Source organism: Notamacropus eugenii, chromosome 3 (assembly GCF_028372415.1).
Source record: "Notamacropus eugenii isolate mMacEug1 chromosome 3, mMacEug1.pri_v2, whole genome shotgun sequence".
NCBI lineage: Eukaryota > Metazoa > Chordata > Mammalia > Diprotodontia > Macropodidae > Notamacropus > Notamacropus eugenii.
Genome location: NC_092874.1, coordinates 240,367,031 through 240,380,153, shown reverse-complemented (window position 1 = coordinate 240,380,153; position 13,123 = coordinate 240,367,031). Strand labels below are relative to the sequence as shown.

At 40.8% G+C, this 13,123-nt stretch overlaps 1 long non-coding RNA gene across 1 annotated transcript; it reads right to left on the bottom strand.

Moving 5' to 3' along the window:
• Nucleotides 1–11,088: 11,088 nt before the first annotated feature.
• Nucleotides 11,089–11,958, bottom strand: LOC140534332 (uncharacterized). The gene is made up of 2 exons (XR_011977251.1): nucleotides 11,320–11,958; nucleotides 11,089–11,233 (listed from the first exon to the last, which is right to left on the bottom strand). It is a non-coding gene; the product is annotated as an uncharacterized lncRNA (long non-coding RNA).
• Nucleotides 11,959–13,123: the final 1,165 nt, after the last annotated feature.

Genomic DNA, 13,123 nt, shown 5'->3' with positions numbered 1-13,123 from the left:
TCATTTTTGAAGTCTTATAAAATGTGCATTTTAAAACATAATTGATATTTCCATTCACTGAAATACCTTGTTATACAAACCAAATTGAAGTATAACTGAGATTTAGTCAGCATTAATTTTTTACATGATCAATCAACGTGACTCTCCCTGCCCCCCCCCCCCACAAAATTATTAGGACTTTATTCTTTGAGAGATTATGTTAAATTGATTTAGTTTCTCAAGTACATGTTGTATCCCTCTGGAAAGAATGGAAACTCCCAGATTTCAGGAACTGGTATTTTTTTATTTTGTTTGGTTTTTAATAGCTTTTTCTTGGCTGTTAACTTTATGTTAGAGTCAGGCTCTAGTCCTGAAATGTAACAGATAGTGTCTTAGGTTTCAGGTTTTTCATGCTGCTGTTTTCTAAGCTCTATCTGGAGGCCTGATCTCAGGTATTCTTCTCCTTCCCTGAGCTTCAACCAGGGCTCCCAATAGCACTGTCACTGCATGTGTTCTTATTCTGCATGGCCTCTCCAGTGGCTACGAGCTTCAGCTCACTCCTCCTCATCCATATCCACAGCCACATCCACAGCCTGGAACAGCATCTGGTCAGAGCACTTGGGAAGCTCATCTAGTGTGAGGGGAGGGCCCTGGAATCTTCCCCTAATCAGCTGTCTGAGCCCACACTGTCTGTGGGGTGAGTATTCATGAAACTAAGGCTGCTGCCAGCTACTTCTGTGGTTTATTTGTTGATTCCAAGGTATCTGCACTTCAGTCAGGCTAGACTACCACCCAGGGAGGTCAATCTTTCCTAATGTCCTTCCAAGATGACTTAGGCTGGACAACTTTTTTACCCTAATCTTTAATTATTTCTGCCACTTGATAGTTCACTTTGAGGCATTATTTTAAATTACTTATGGAATTTTGAAGAGCTAAGGAATTTCCTGCCTTATTCCATCAACTTCTTTGAACCATCTCTATTAGCAGGAGTGGTCCTGTTTTTGTTCCTAGTACCTTGGACAGTGCTTTAAGCATAGTAGGCACTTAACAAATCTAATTTTGTACATATAACTTTTGCAGGTGGTTTGTATATGAATTTGTGTTAAAATGTGTCAATTTTTTAAAAAGAAAAATATCCATGCCCTCTTCAGAATTGAAAAAAAATCTTTCAAACAATTGTCATGAAAATGTTTTCTAGGAATTTATTTTTGCACCTATTGAGTACTTCCTTTGAACAATAACTTCAAGGAAAAAAACTGTCATTCCAACGTGAATAAAGTGAATTATATCACATATGTTTTTTTCCTCACCTGCCCACCTTAAATTCTTGCTTACTGTCTTATTCTAATGCAATCCAGAAAAACTTAGAAAAATCACGTAGTGGTAATTTTTTTTTCAGAGCCTTACACCATTTGGCTCCAAAGTACCTTTGTTGTTTGTCCTCACCTTTTCTTCTGGACTGTGTTCTTCCAAAACAGACTCTTTTCCCACTTTCCAAGTATAATTGAGACTATGTGCATGTGCATATGCAAAGTGATCTTTCATCCTTCTGGCCACATGTGTTGCTTTGCTGCTGCCTTTTCCAGCAGCTAATTGCTGATAAGGATGAATTTCTTCTGCAGTCTTTCCTGTCTTTAAGCATTTATTGTCTGCATAAGAAACATACTGGGTTGAAAGAGATTTAGCACCTTCCCTTGTTTCTTTTACGCCAAGAAGCCCTTTGCTCTAAACTCCAGGTCATACAGTCTGGACTGGCTTCCTAGGGGAGCCTAGTCTGTCTTTAGAAGGGTTTAAGCTCCCCCTTCTCACATTGTAACTCATTTAAACCCACACCTCAGTGCCCTGAGGAAAGTTGCTCAAGGCTTAGATTTTTGGTTCAAGTCTAGGGTCTCCCCAAAATGGGGAAATAGAAAGGTGAACAGTGTAAAATATGAATCAAGTAAAGGACAGGTATTTGTTTTGTACATACAAAGAAATGCTAAAAGACACAAAAGACTCATCCTTCATTGATGATAATTGAGCATTCACCAATGTAGTTGTAATTGAACGTTGGACCTGGAGTCAGGAAGACCTGAGTTCAAATATAGCCTTATACTTTTATCAACTGTGTGACTCTGGCCAAATCATTTAATCCAACTGCTTTAGTGGGGAATTATTAACCCCAGTTTTAAAAATGGGTACATTAAGAACACCTAGCTCTAAGGGTTGTTGTGAGGAGAAAATAATATTGTATTTGTAAAGTGCTTTAAAAACTTTAAAGTCAAAAATCAATACTAATTATTAAGATTAATTTTGTAGTTACTTATCTGGAGAGAATCTTAAAATTTATGGAATTTTGTCCCTTACCTGTGTTTCCTTTTCTGCCCTAGGGGCTCACTTTCTTGATTGGTCATTGCTCCTCCTAGATCAATATCTCAGAAAAGTCCCAGGCATGCTTCCCTTCCCTCTTTCTTCTCTGAGAACCTCCTTCATAGCCCCCCTTTCTTCTCTCCTTCCTCACTTTCCATTTCTGAAACCAAGAACCACTACCCATGATCAGATCAGTTCTGCATTTGTTCCTGGATGAAGTGGGTCAAATGAGAAGTAAGCTCTTCCCTTAAAAGCTGTTTCTTCTCCTGTAAATTAAAATTGCCTGGGGATCATAGACAAACTTTCTCTAGAGGAAGACTGGTATCTGATAAAAATACTAGACCTATTAGACACCGATTGTCTCCTTGTTCTGGGGATCACTTGCCATAATCAATTTTGATCACTTCCAGTTTGGAAACAGGAGGGAGAAATGTTACAATACTGTGATGTCCTTACTTATTGTTTTGTTTCTTTTTAACAACTGTAGTTGCACGCTTAAGCAATTTTTAGGATTAGGGTTGCCCAAAGAGGTGGGGTTTTTTTTTTGCAATAATAAAACACTATTTTTCAAAAGTCTGTTCTTCTCTAGTCTACTTATAGAAGGTGATATATTCTATTTCTGACAGTGAATGGGGAGGACTTATAAGTCTGATTTATCCCAGGCAGTATATATAAATCAACTCTTAAATATTCCTAATGAATGTGAATACAGTTGTCAACTTTGAAACCTATTAGGGCAATATTGAGGAATTTGATGCGCGTCAACCAGCATCTAAAATCGCAGTATAAAGCAAATAAAACAGAGGATCCTAAAAATACCACAATATCTCTTCTGCCCAGTGATTATGTCTAAATATTTACAAGTGTTGGAAGATTAATGTTTAATGCTGATGCCCAGAGCCATCTGTCATTCAGTTCCTAGACCATTCCAACTCTGCTAGAATCTTTGGTATTAGAAATCCTCTCTGAACCACTGGAGAGTTGCATAATTTCATAAGTGTGATGATAGATTGGCCTATATCTTTTTTTTTTTTTAAAGCCAAAGAAAACAAAGTTTATTAAGGATTCATCATCTTGGGTTGGCTCTTAAGGAGCCTAAGCATTTGTAACGCCTGTATTCACAAGCAGACCAGATAGAATCTCAGCTAGACAGAGTCTGAGCTGGATTGAATCTCAGTACCTTCCTGGAGGGGAGATGGAACTAAATACAAAAAAGACTATAAGAGGGATCTGGAGGTGGTCTGGTGGTTCAGGGTGATGGGAGGAGAGGTTCAGGGAGGGTCCTGAGGAGAAGTCCAAGGAGGAGGGGATTCGGGAGGGTTGGAGACAGTTAGAGGCAAACAGGAGATATCAGACAAGGGAGGGTTTGGGTGGAAGCAGGTGTGGCAATCAAGTGGTAACAGATAATGGCCACAGATTTGAGTATGAAAGGCCAGGTTAAGTGGGGAGATTCAAGGAGAATTCAATTTGGGTATGAAAAGCCAGGTTATGTGGGGAGATTCAAGGAGAATTAAATTTGAGTATGAAAAGCCATGTTAAGTGGGGAGATTCAAGGAGAATTCAATTTGGGTATGAAAAGCCAGGTTATGTGGGGAGATTCAAGGAGAATTCAATTTGAGCATGAAAAGCCATGTTAAGTGGGGAGACTCAAGAGGAGCTCTAGGAGGCTCCCTGAGTCTGAATCCCATCATTCCTTCCTCAAACAGATTAGACCCAAATTGTTTTGGGGTAAAGGGCGAAGGTCTCAGCTTCTGAAACTGCTTCCTGCTGGCAAGGGGCATAGAGCTGTCCCTGCCTTGATGGGTCCTGTTCAAGGGGTCAGATTTCAGAACCTGGGAGGTGTTGACCTGAAAACTTGTTGAAGAAAAGGCAACAGGCTGAATGCATACATTTTATGATTTAATTAATTAATCAATTCCCCATAAAGAAAACAGTTACATAGCGCTATGGAGTCAGAGGTGACTCTGACTACCTAGTACAGAAATCATCTGTCTTAAGTACATTTTGCCGTGAGAAAGAAACTCTCCTAATTAAGCAAATCATAAATTCAGTAAGACAGGACAATTAACAAAGCAATGTCAGTCAGGTCTTGAGATTCCAAGCTGGGTAAACATATGTCTCGGAAATCCCACCACTAGTAAGTGGCAGGCTTCCTGCCCCAAACAGATAACTGACACAGGAAAGGGTAAACAATGTTCAATAGAAATTACAACCTAAGATGTCTATATTTTCTTTACCATTAATATGCCATAACATAGTATGTGTCTATAGATAACAAGATACAAAGGAAAGTCTCATTATTCAAGATATAGTGTCTTAGGTTTGTGTGGGATGGCTCAGGTCCCTACATAAATCAATTACTCAGAGGCCTCTCAAAGTGATGACAGAAAAGAGTTTTATTCGATTCTCGAGAATCTGGACAATCCCACAGCAGTTCACCTGGAGTAGGAAAGCCGAAGATAAAAATCAGGACAGTGATTTATAAACCCTAACGCAAGTCCCTCCTCCCCCCCACTGACCATTATCCTCATTAGCTGAGGATATGGTCTTACATTCTAGACATGAGATCTAACCAATCCCTTTGAAATGAAGACATCGAGGAATTACGCAAGTTTTGTCCAATCATTGAGACCCCAGTACACCACACAGTTTTATGCCTTATATGGAACTATTCTATTCCAAAAACACTGCAGCCCCGAGCCTCCAGGCCCCACCTCACCCTTGGGAGAAAACCACAATCTGAGGAGTCTTCACCAAGTCTATCCCACTCAATCCCTCCTCTTATTTTATCAGCCTGAAGACTTCTCACGGATGTTTTAACCAAAGTTCTGTAACATAATCTCACACTGTCTATTAATCTCCTCATCCCAATCAGGATCATTCATGTCTCTTGTCTCCACAGGTACCCAACCTTCCTTTTTTAATATCATCAGTCGAATGGCTCCTTCAGTCCTTTCTTCTACTCTAACAAGTTTTAGTAAAGAATTTCTAACTATTTTAGTAATTAGTGAAATCAAACAAGGTAGACAAATAGGAAGTAATACAATACCACTAATTGCTATAAGGCCAAACCACAGTAACCTCTTCCACCAGCTCCCCTCAAACCAGGACCACCAGGATGTATTGAAAGGGGAGCCCCAAGTTTGTATGGGAACATGAGCAACCTTCCTGATATTCTTGGTGATCTCTTTCACTATCCTTCCATTATCATCAATTTTTAAGCAACATGTAGATAAATTGAGCTTCCCACAAATTCCTCCTTCTTCTGCAAGTAAATAATCTAAGATTAATCTATGTTGCAGTACTGCTTCCCTAGTTTGTGTGGCTTGATCAGCCAGTAAGTCCAAAGCCTTTGCTGTTTGATTGGTTATAATTTCAACTACTGCTTGAAGTCTGATTAGTCTGTTTAATAGATATATAGGGGTTCTATAACCCCAGCTCCCATCTTGAGCCCAAGTTGCAGGCCCATACTCTCTGATTATCCTCTCAGGAGGCCAAGTATCACCCCACCCATTTGCATTTTCAGTCTGAGTGAGGGAGGTGTCGATGTTCCTCTTTCTTTTTGCTAGATCATCATATAGAGGGACCCCTAGATGCTGTTTCCCTGATTCAGGCAAGAAAAAGAATTTAGGTCTCACCAATCCAATGTAACAAACACCTCTCCAGTTAAGCGGAAGGTGAGTATAGGCTGTCTGTCCACATATCCAATAATGCCCTCTCAAAGCAGGATTTTCCTCTAGAAACAGTCTTACTCTATAATCCACAGCCGGAAAGTATTTCACATCATCTTATGTGTTCCATTCTCCCACTTCCATACCCATTTATACTATTCATATATATACAACTCCACAAATTGTCATGGTCGTGACCCCCCTTCACATGGTTTTCTGGGATCAGAGGGGTTGTAAAACTTATACCCACAACTTTCATGATATTCCCCTTTTGTTCTCTCTTCGTATGAAGAGGATGGGAAAAATGAATGGGTACAGGGAATCACACTACCATCTGAACAGGTAATACTGTTCTGATCCCATCTATCTGCATACTGACACAATCAATACGAGCTAGGGTTAAACTTGTGCACCACAAAACCTCACGGGGGAGTCTGAGCAATAAGTCCCTTAAGTCGTAATTCATGCAAATGTTTCATCAAAGCAAATACATATTCCCTTACAAATCTATCCTTGTTATCAACAATTGGATCCCAGTTTCCTTCCTGTATTCCCGGGGAAGGGATGCCCATATAGAAGCTCATAAGGAGATAGGCCTACATCTCTGCGAGGTTTTGTTCTAATCCTTAAGAGAGCTAATGGTCTAGTTAGTTGTTTCTTAATTTCCTGATTCATTCTTTCTACTTTGCCTGAGGAAGGAGGATGCCAGGGAGTGTGAAACTCCCAAGTAATCTCCAGTGCTTTTATTAATGACTGCAAAACCTTGGCAGTAAAGTGAGTGCCTTGGTCCGAATCTATCCTCTCCACCATGCCATACCGTGGAATTATCTGTTCCAATAATATCTTACTAACTGAGAAGGCAGTAGCTCGTGATAAGGGAAAGGCTTCTACCCATGAGGTCAGGTGATCTATTATGACTAGCAGGTATTTGAGACTGCCCACTGATGGTAGTTCGGTGAAGTCCACCTGAATGCTTTGGAAGGGTCTGTATCCCGGGGGCCTGCCCCCTTTGGGGGGGGTGGCGTTGAGCAGTCTTATTCGTCCTTCGACAAATCAGACAACCCTCCACCAATTGTCTGGCCAGTGTGTATAAGCCCGGTGACACAAACTTGGTCAATATAGCATCACACAGGTTTTGGACATCCCAATGACTACCTTGATGTAGGTATTGCAAGACTCGTCTCATCCCTGCCTTGGTCAGTACCTCACGGCCATCTGGGAGAAACCAGCGCCCTCCTTCTGTCTCCTTGGCTCCCATCTTGAGCCTTTTTCTTCTCTTCCTGAGTATAGGATGGGGAGGGGAGATTGGGAGGCAAAGTAGGAATTAATACCAACATTGCAGTCTGTCCAGGTTCCTTTTCCCCAGCCTTCCTCGCTTCCTCATCAGCAAGGCGATTACCTCTAGCCTCAAAGGTGTTCCCTATTTGATGTCCTTTCACATGCACAATAGCAATTGCTTTGGGCAACAGTAAACTACTCAATACTTTAGTCAGTAGGGTGGTATGAGCTAGTTCCTTTCCCTTACTATTTACCATTCCTCTTTCTTCCCAAATTTTTCCAAAAACATGTGCTACTCCCCAAACATACTTAGAGTCTGTATATATAGATCCTTCTTTCCCTTCTAATAATTTTAAAGCTTGATGCAAAGCATACAGTTCACAAGTTTGTGCTGACCAAGTCTTAGGTAAGCTACTAGCTTGTACTAGAGAACTTCTATCTCCATCTATTATGGCATACCCATTCTGTCTCTTTCCTTCTATCACCCCGGAGGACCCATCTATAAACCAATTCACTCCCTCAAACAAAGGGGATTCTTGTAAATCCTCCCGCACTTTTGTCTGATAATCAGTTATATCCAAACAGCAGTGTTCCAAATTTACAGGCTCCTCGGGTGAGGCTGACAGAAAACTAGCTGGATTAAGGTTATGGTCTTGGGACAGTATTAAATCATCCTTTTCTAATAATATGGCCTCATACTTTAAAATTCTTGAATCTGTCAGCCATCTCCCAGCTCTCTGATTTAAGATAGATCGCACCTGATGAGGTACACTCACAATCAAACAGCCTCCAAAAGTGATTTTTCTACTTTCTTCTACTAGGAGGGCAGTGGCTGCCACAGCCTGTATGCAAGTTGGCCATGCTTTTCCAAATTCTGTGTGTTCTCACACACGCTTCAAATGGAGCTTTAATACTGACAAAGTGTGTCTCCAAGCATGAAGCTTGAGAGTTATTAACTAATAGCAATAATTATAAATGAAAGTAAACAACTTTAAAATTTTAAATGCAATAACCTTCCATAACTTTGTCTACTGGCTTCCCAATCATGCTAAACATTTTCTGAATTGGTATGGGGGAATAGATAGTTCAAGGTTCAACTTACCCATATTCCTCCCCTCCTCTTATTTTTCCTTTTTCCATACCTAAATCCAATCAATAAATACCTCTTCACATTCTTTCCCTTATGAATCCTTCCCTTCATCTATCTTCCTTTTTATATGAATATGGGAAGAAAGCAAAGTTGACTGACGCATTAGCAAATTACAGGGGGGCAGTCCCCTTGTCATAAGTACAGATACAGAGATTTAAATTAATGAACTGTCCATTTAGAGGTTCCATCTCATACAGCAGTCTGGGGAGAAATATCATCTTATGCAATTTTCTGATCTGGATGCTCCTTCAAACAGTCGTCAGCACAGCATCTCAGCATCTTCTTTTCTTTATCTTCTTGTAGAAATCCAGATGTCCACTCTCCTACAGAATTGAACTTAATACCATCTTAGATTACCAATCCTATCATTCTTACAAAAATCGAAATTGAAACTTTGACAAATTATCATTTTTTTTTTTAAAGAAAAATAAGAAATTCACGTTAAAATGCAGCTTCTACATTTCACAGCAAGTCATTATTCATTCCCTCATTAGGAAGATGAGATTTCACTAAGGAGTCAACACCAGGCTCCAGTACTTATATAAATACAATAAATAATCATTCTTAACACAGTGCATATCACATCATAAAACAATTCCAACTTCTGATCATGTGATGCTTCTTTTAAAGCATTTACAATATAGTCTACAAACCATTTTTCATTTAGCATTAACCAACTAGGACAAAATAATAACTATGCATGCTAGCCTCACAAGCCCTTAACCTAATCATCTCCACACCATTACTAAGAATTAGAGGACCCTAACTTATTGTTGTTGTTCTAAAGTCCTAAACCTGTTAGCTCAATGTTAGACTTAACCTCAGATGTTCCTCTACCAACAATCTATTATTCAACAGATCTGGTATTATTACTTACAAAACTTCTGATTTTAGGAATTTGCCACTAAGAGTAGGGACATTGCAGGGAAACATCTCCCTTACTTCACGTCAGTTCCAGGCAGGAGTAGGTTGTCAACTGGCATTCAGCCAGGCTTCAAGTCTGCCAGGTGTCAGTGGGGAAATTGAGTCAGGAAAATCCTACCTCAGCCCAGACTGAACAGTCGCTCTCCCGACCTTCCCATGAGATCACCTTTTTGCAGTTCATACCAGCATCTCACAGGCTTATTGGCATCATGGATCAGTGGCTCAGACCACCTCTCTTGCTATCCACACCTGGAGTTAGACTCAGAAGAACAGTCAGTTAATAGTCCCACAAAAATCTTAAAATAGCAAGCTCCAATAATCAGTTTCAGACATGACTAATTTCACATTGGCCAAGGAACATCTTTGAAGCAGGTCTAAGTAGCCTACATGCCTTCCTATACATGTTCTAGTTCCTGATTGAATAACAATCATAAGTCATTGCTCTAATAGATTTATATCTGTTTCCCAAACTACTTTATCTCTTTCTAACCCTGCTCAATCTAAAAGAATGAGCTACACATGTGATAAGTTCAAACACTAACTTGAATTTTTATGTTCATGTAATGAATTCAAATCAAAACAATCATTTAACTTTCAATGCCAAATATTACCAGAGGCTACCTACCTCTAAGAAAATTAGACTGAAATTCTTTCCCCAAACTGAAGATGCCTCTGATTTAGTCTCAGTAATTAATTCAGTTAATTGTTTTAATACTAATTGCTTTTACATCATTTTGTAACCTGTAAAGATCTCACTCCAAGTTGGGACCTTTGTCCATTACCCCAAAAAGTTTTAGTCCCATTTGTCTAAAGGCCTTGGAAAACCTCACCTTGAAAACTCCTTGGTTTTTCCACGTGAACCGGCTCTCCTAAGGTCCACTCTTATCACTATACCCAAGTCTATTCTACTTCCCACTCTTAATTCTATCAGTCCAAATCTCCAGTTTACTGGCCACTCCCATCAAGACCATTCCTGGAGCTCCCAGACCACCTGGCCCCCCGCCCTGCAAAGAAAAAGAAAAACCTAAACTTATTATCTTTTTACTTTAAATACATTGTCTGGCATCAAATATATTGATCTAATTAAACCTAAATCCAAAACTCTCAGCTCTAAGTTGCTTACTTGAGTTTTTTTTTACTTTCTAATCTTCTGCTTACTTCCACCAAACTTTAATAAATTCTAACCTATCTGAAGCATTAAATTAAGAATGACACATTTCACCTATTCACAATTCCAAATACGACCAGAATGAATTCACTTAACTTTCTGTTATTTCCCATTACACTAAAATTTCTTCTTTTGGGTGAGGCAGGAAATGGTTAATTGGTTGCTAGCATGCCTCTTAGGTCTGAGGGAAAAAGAATTTTTTTTTTTTTTTTTCTCTCCCTCCTTGTCCCTCCACCCCTCTGAAACTAGTCTGGAGGGGTTGAAGAAAGGGAGTAACAGGAATTTCAAGGACAGTTCAGCTCAGCCTTTCTGCTCCTGCTGGCTGGCTGGCTAAATTTACAACCTTATCAGATAAAAACAGAGACACACAGACTTTCATTCACACAGAAATACCAACACAACATATACAGACAAACATTTAACAGAATAGAATAGGACATATAGGTTTAAATTTTTGTCACACCCAGTCCTCAAAGGAACCATATTTGGGCCAGATTGTGCCTCCTCCTCCTCCAATGTCTTTTCACCCCATATGAAACAACAGTACTTAATCATCTTCTTCTACATTCTTTTCTCTATAATTTTGGTAATTCATGCCAATTTTGTAATCAGTTTCCCAAGGGACTATTTACCGGTATCTCTTCCTGACTCCACTCCGAAGCTCTATTCCTGGACTGCTTTTGTCCCATTTTGGTCGAGGGTTGTCGCCAACACCTCCGAGTCTGAGACTCAACGAATTATGCTAGCTCCCTTGCTAGCTTCTCCTGCTGGCTCCTTTGGTCGAGGGTTGTCGCCAACACCTCCGAGTCTGAGACTCAACGAATTATGCTAGCTCCCTTGCTAGCTTCTCTTGCCAGCTCTCAGGTGAGGGTCGCCCGTCACCAACAGTCACCCAGCAAACGTTTTTGGGGGGGCCCTTCACCCTGGGGTCCCGCAGTCCACTAATTTGGTTGGGAGTCGTCACCTTCTCCCCGAGTCTATCTAAGACTCAACGAATTGACCCCCAGACCCCCCCCGCGCTTACCGCTGGGTTGTATACGCGTACAAGTTGCCTGACTGCAAACTTCAACACCAACCGGTTGGCATTTTTACACACTTCACAGCTTCGGAGTCTTTGGAGTCCTTATCTCTATTCTTTTCTGTCTTCACTGAGTTCCTCTGCTTCAGGTCGTTACCTTGCAGAGAGGGAGGCCCGGCAGCTCCTTTCAAGGACAATGGGGAAATCTCCCCACGGGCGCCCAAGTCCTTGGACTGAGCTGTCAGCCGTCTCTCAGAAAGGTCACAGATCCCGGTACGTGCCCCCAAACTGTGTGGGATGGCTCAGGTCCCTACATAAATCAATTACTCAGAGGCCTCTCAAAGTGATGACAGAAAAGAGTTTTATTCGATTCTCGAGAATCTGGACAATCCCACAGCAGTTCACCTGGAGTAGGAAAGCCGAAGATAAAAATCAGGACAGTGATTTATAAACCCTAACGCAAGTCCCTCCTCCCCCCCACTGACCATTATCCTCATTAGCTGAGGATATGGTCTTACATTCTAGACACGAGATCTAACCAATCCCTTTGAAATGAAGACATCGAGGAATTACGCAAGTTTTGTCCAATCATTGAGACCCCAGTACACCACACAGTTTTATGCCTTATATGGAACTATTCTATTCCAAAAACACTGCAGCCCCGAGCCTCCAGGCCCCACCTCACCCTTGGGAGAAAACCACAATCTGAGGAGTCTTCACCAAGTCTATCCCACTCAGGTTAAAGGTCTCCTTAAGGAGTGTAGAGTCGGCCTTGGCTGGCTTTTGCTGACATAGGAAGAGGCACTCTCTGAGTTTACTTCAGAGAGAACAAAGAGATTATTCCAAAATTTTATATTAAACATTATCAGAGGTGACAGGTCCAGTGGGTTGGAGACCTTGGATTCAGTTGGAGGTTGGTATATAGCCTGGACTGTCATCCGGAAGTTGATGGCTTGCTCTCTGGAAAAGACAAACCTGGCAATGACGTTAGGCAAACACACACCAAACAGGCACAAAAGGAATATAAAGAAAAACAATTTCCCTGGCATAAAAGACAATTTCTCTGCAGAGAATTAAAGATGACTATGGCAAGGCCAAAACAAAGAAGGGCATGTTTGATAGGAGAGTTTTTTGCTGTCAGATATCCCCTTTCTTTCCAGATTGCTCCATGGGCATGTAGAACAAGGGAAGCATATTTTGAGTAAATAAAAACATCAACTGTCCTGCGGTCAGGTCCTAAGGAATGGGTTAAGACTCCCAAAGCCTGTCCTCTCCTTGCATCAACATACAGAGTAAAAGGTTTTCCCAGGTTGGGTAGGTCTAGTGATGGGGTAGTGGTCAAATTAGTTTTCAGAGTCTCAGAAGCTTTAGCCTGGTCTGAGTCAGTGCCCTTAGTAGGGTCATAAAGGGGCTTAGCAACAAAACCAAAATTAGGAATCCAGAGTCTACAAAATCCAATCATGCCTAAAAACACTGGAACTTGTTTCTTAGTGGCTGGAACAGGGATAGACAGGATTGTCCTTCTTTCCTTAAAGGCTAAGGAGAGCGAGGTGGGCGTGAGTTCTTGGCCCAGAAGCTTTATGGAC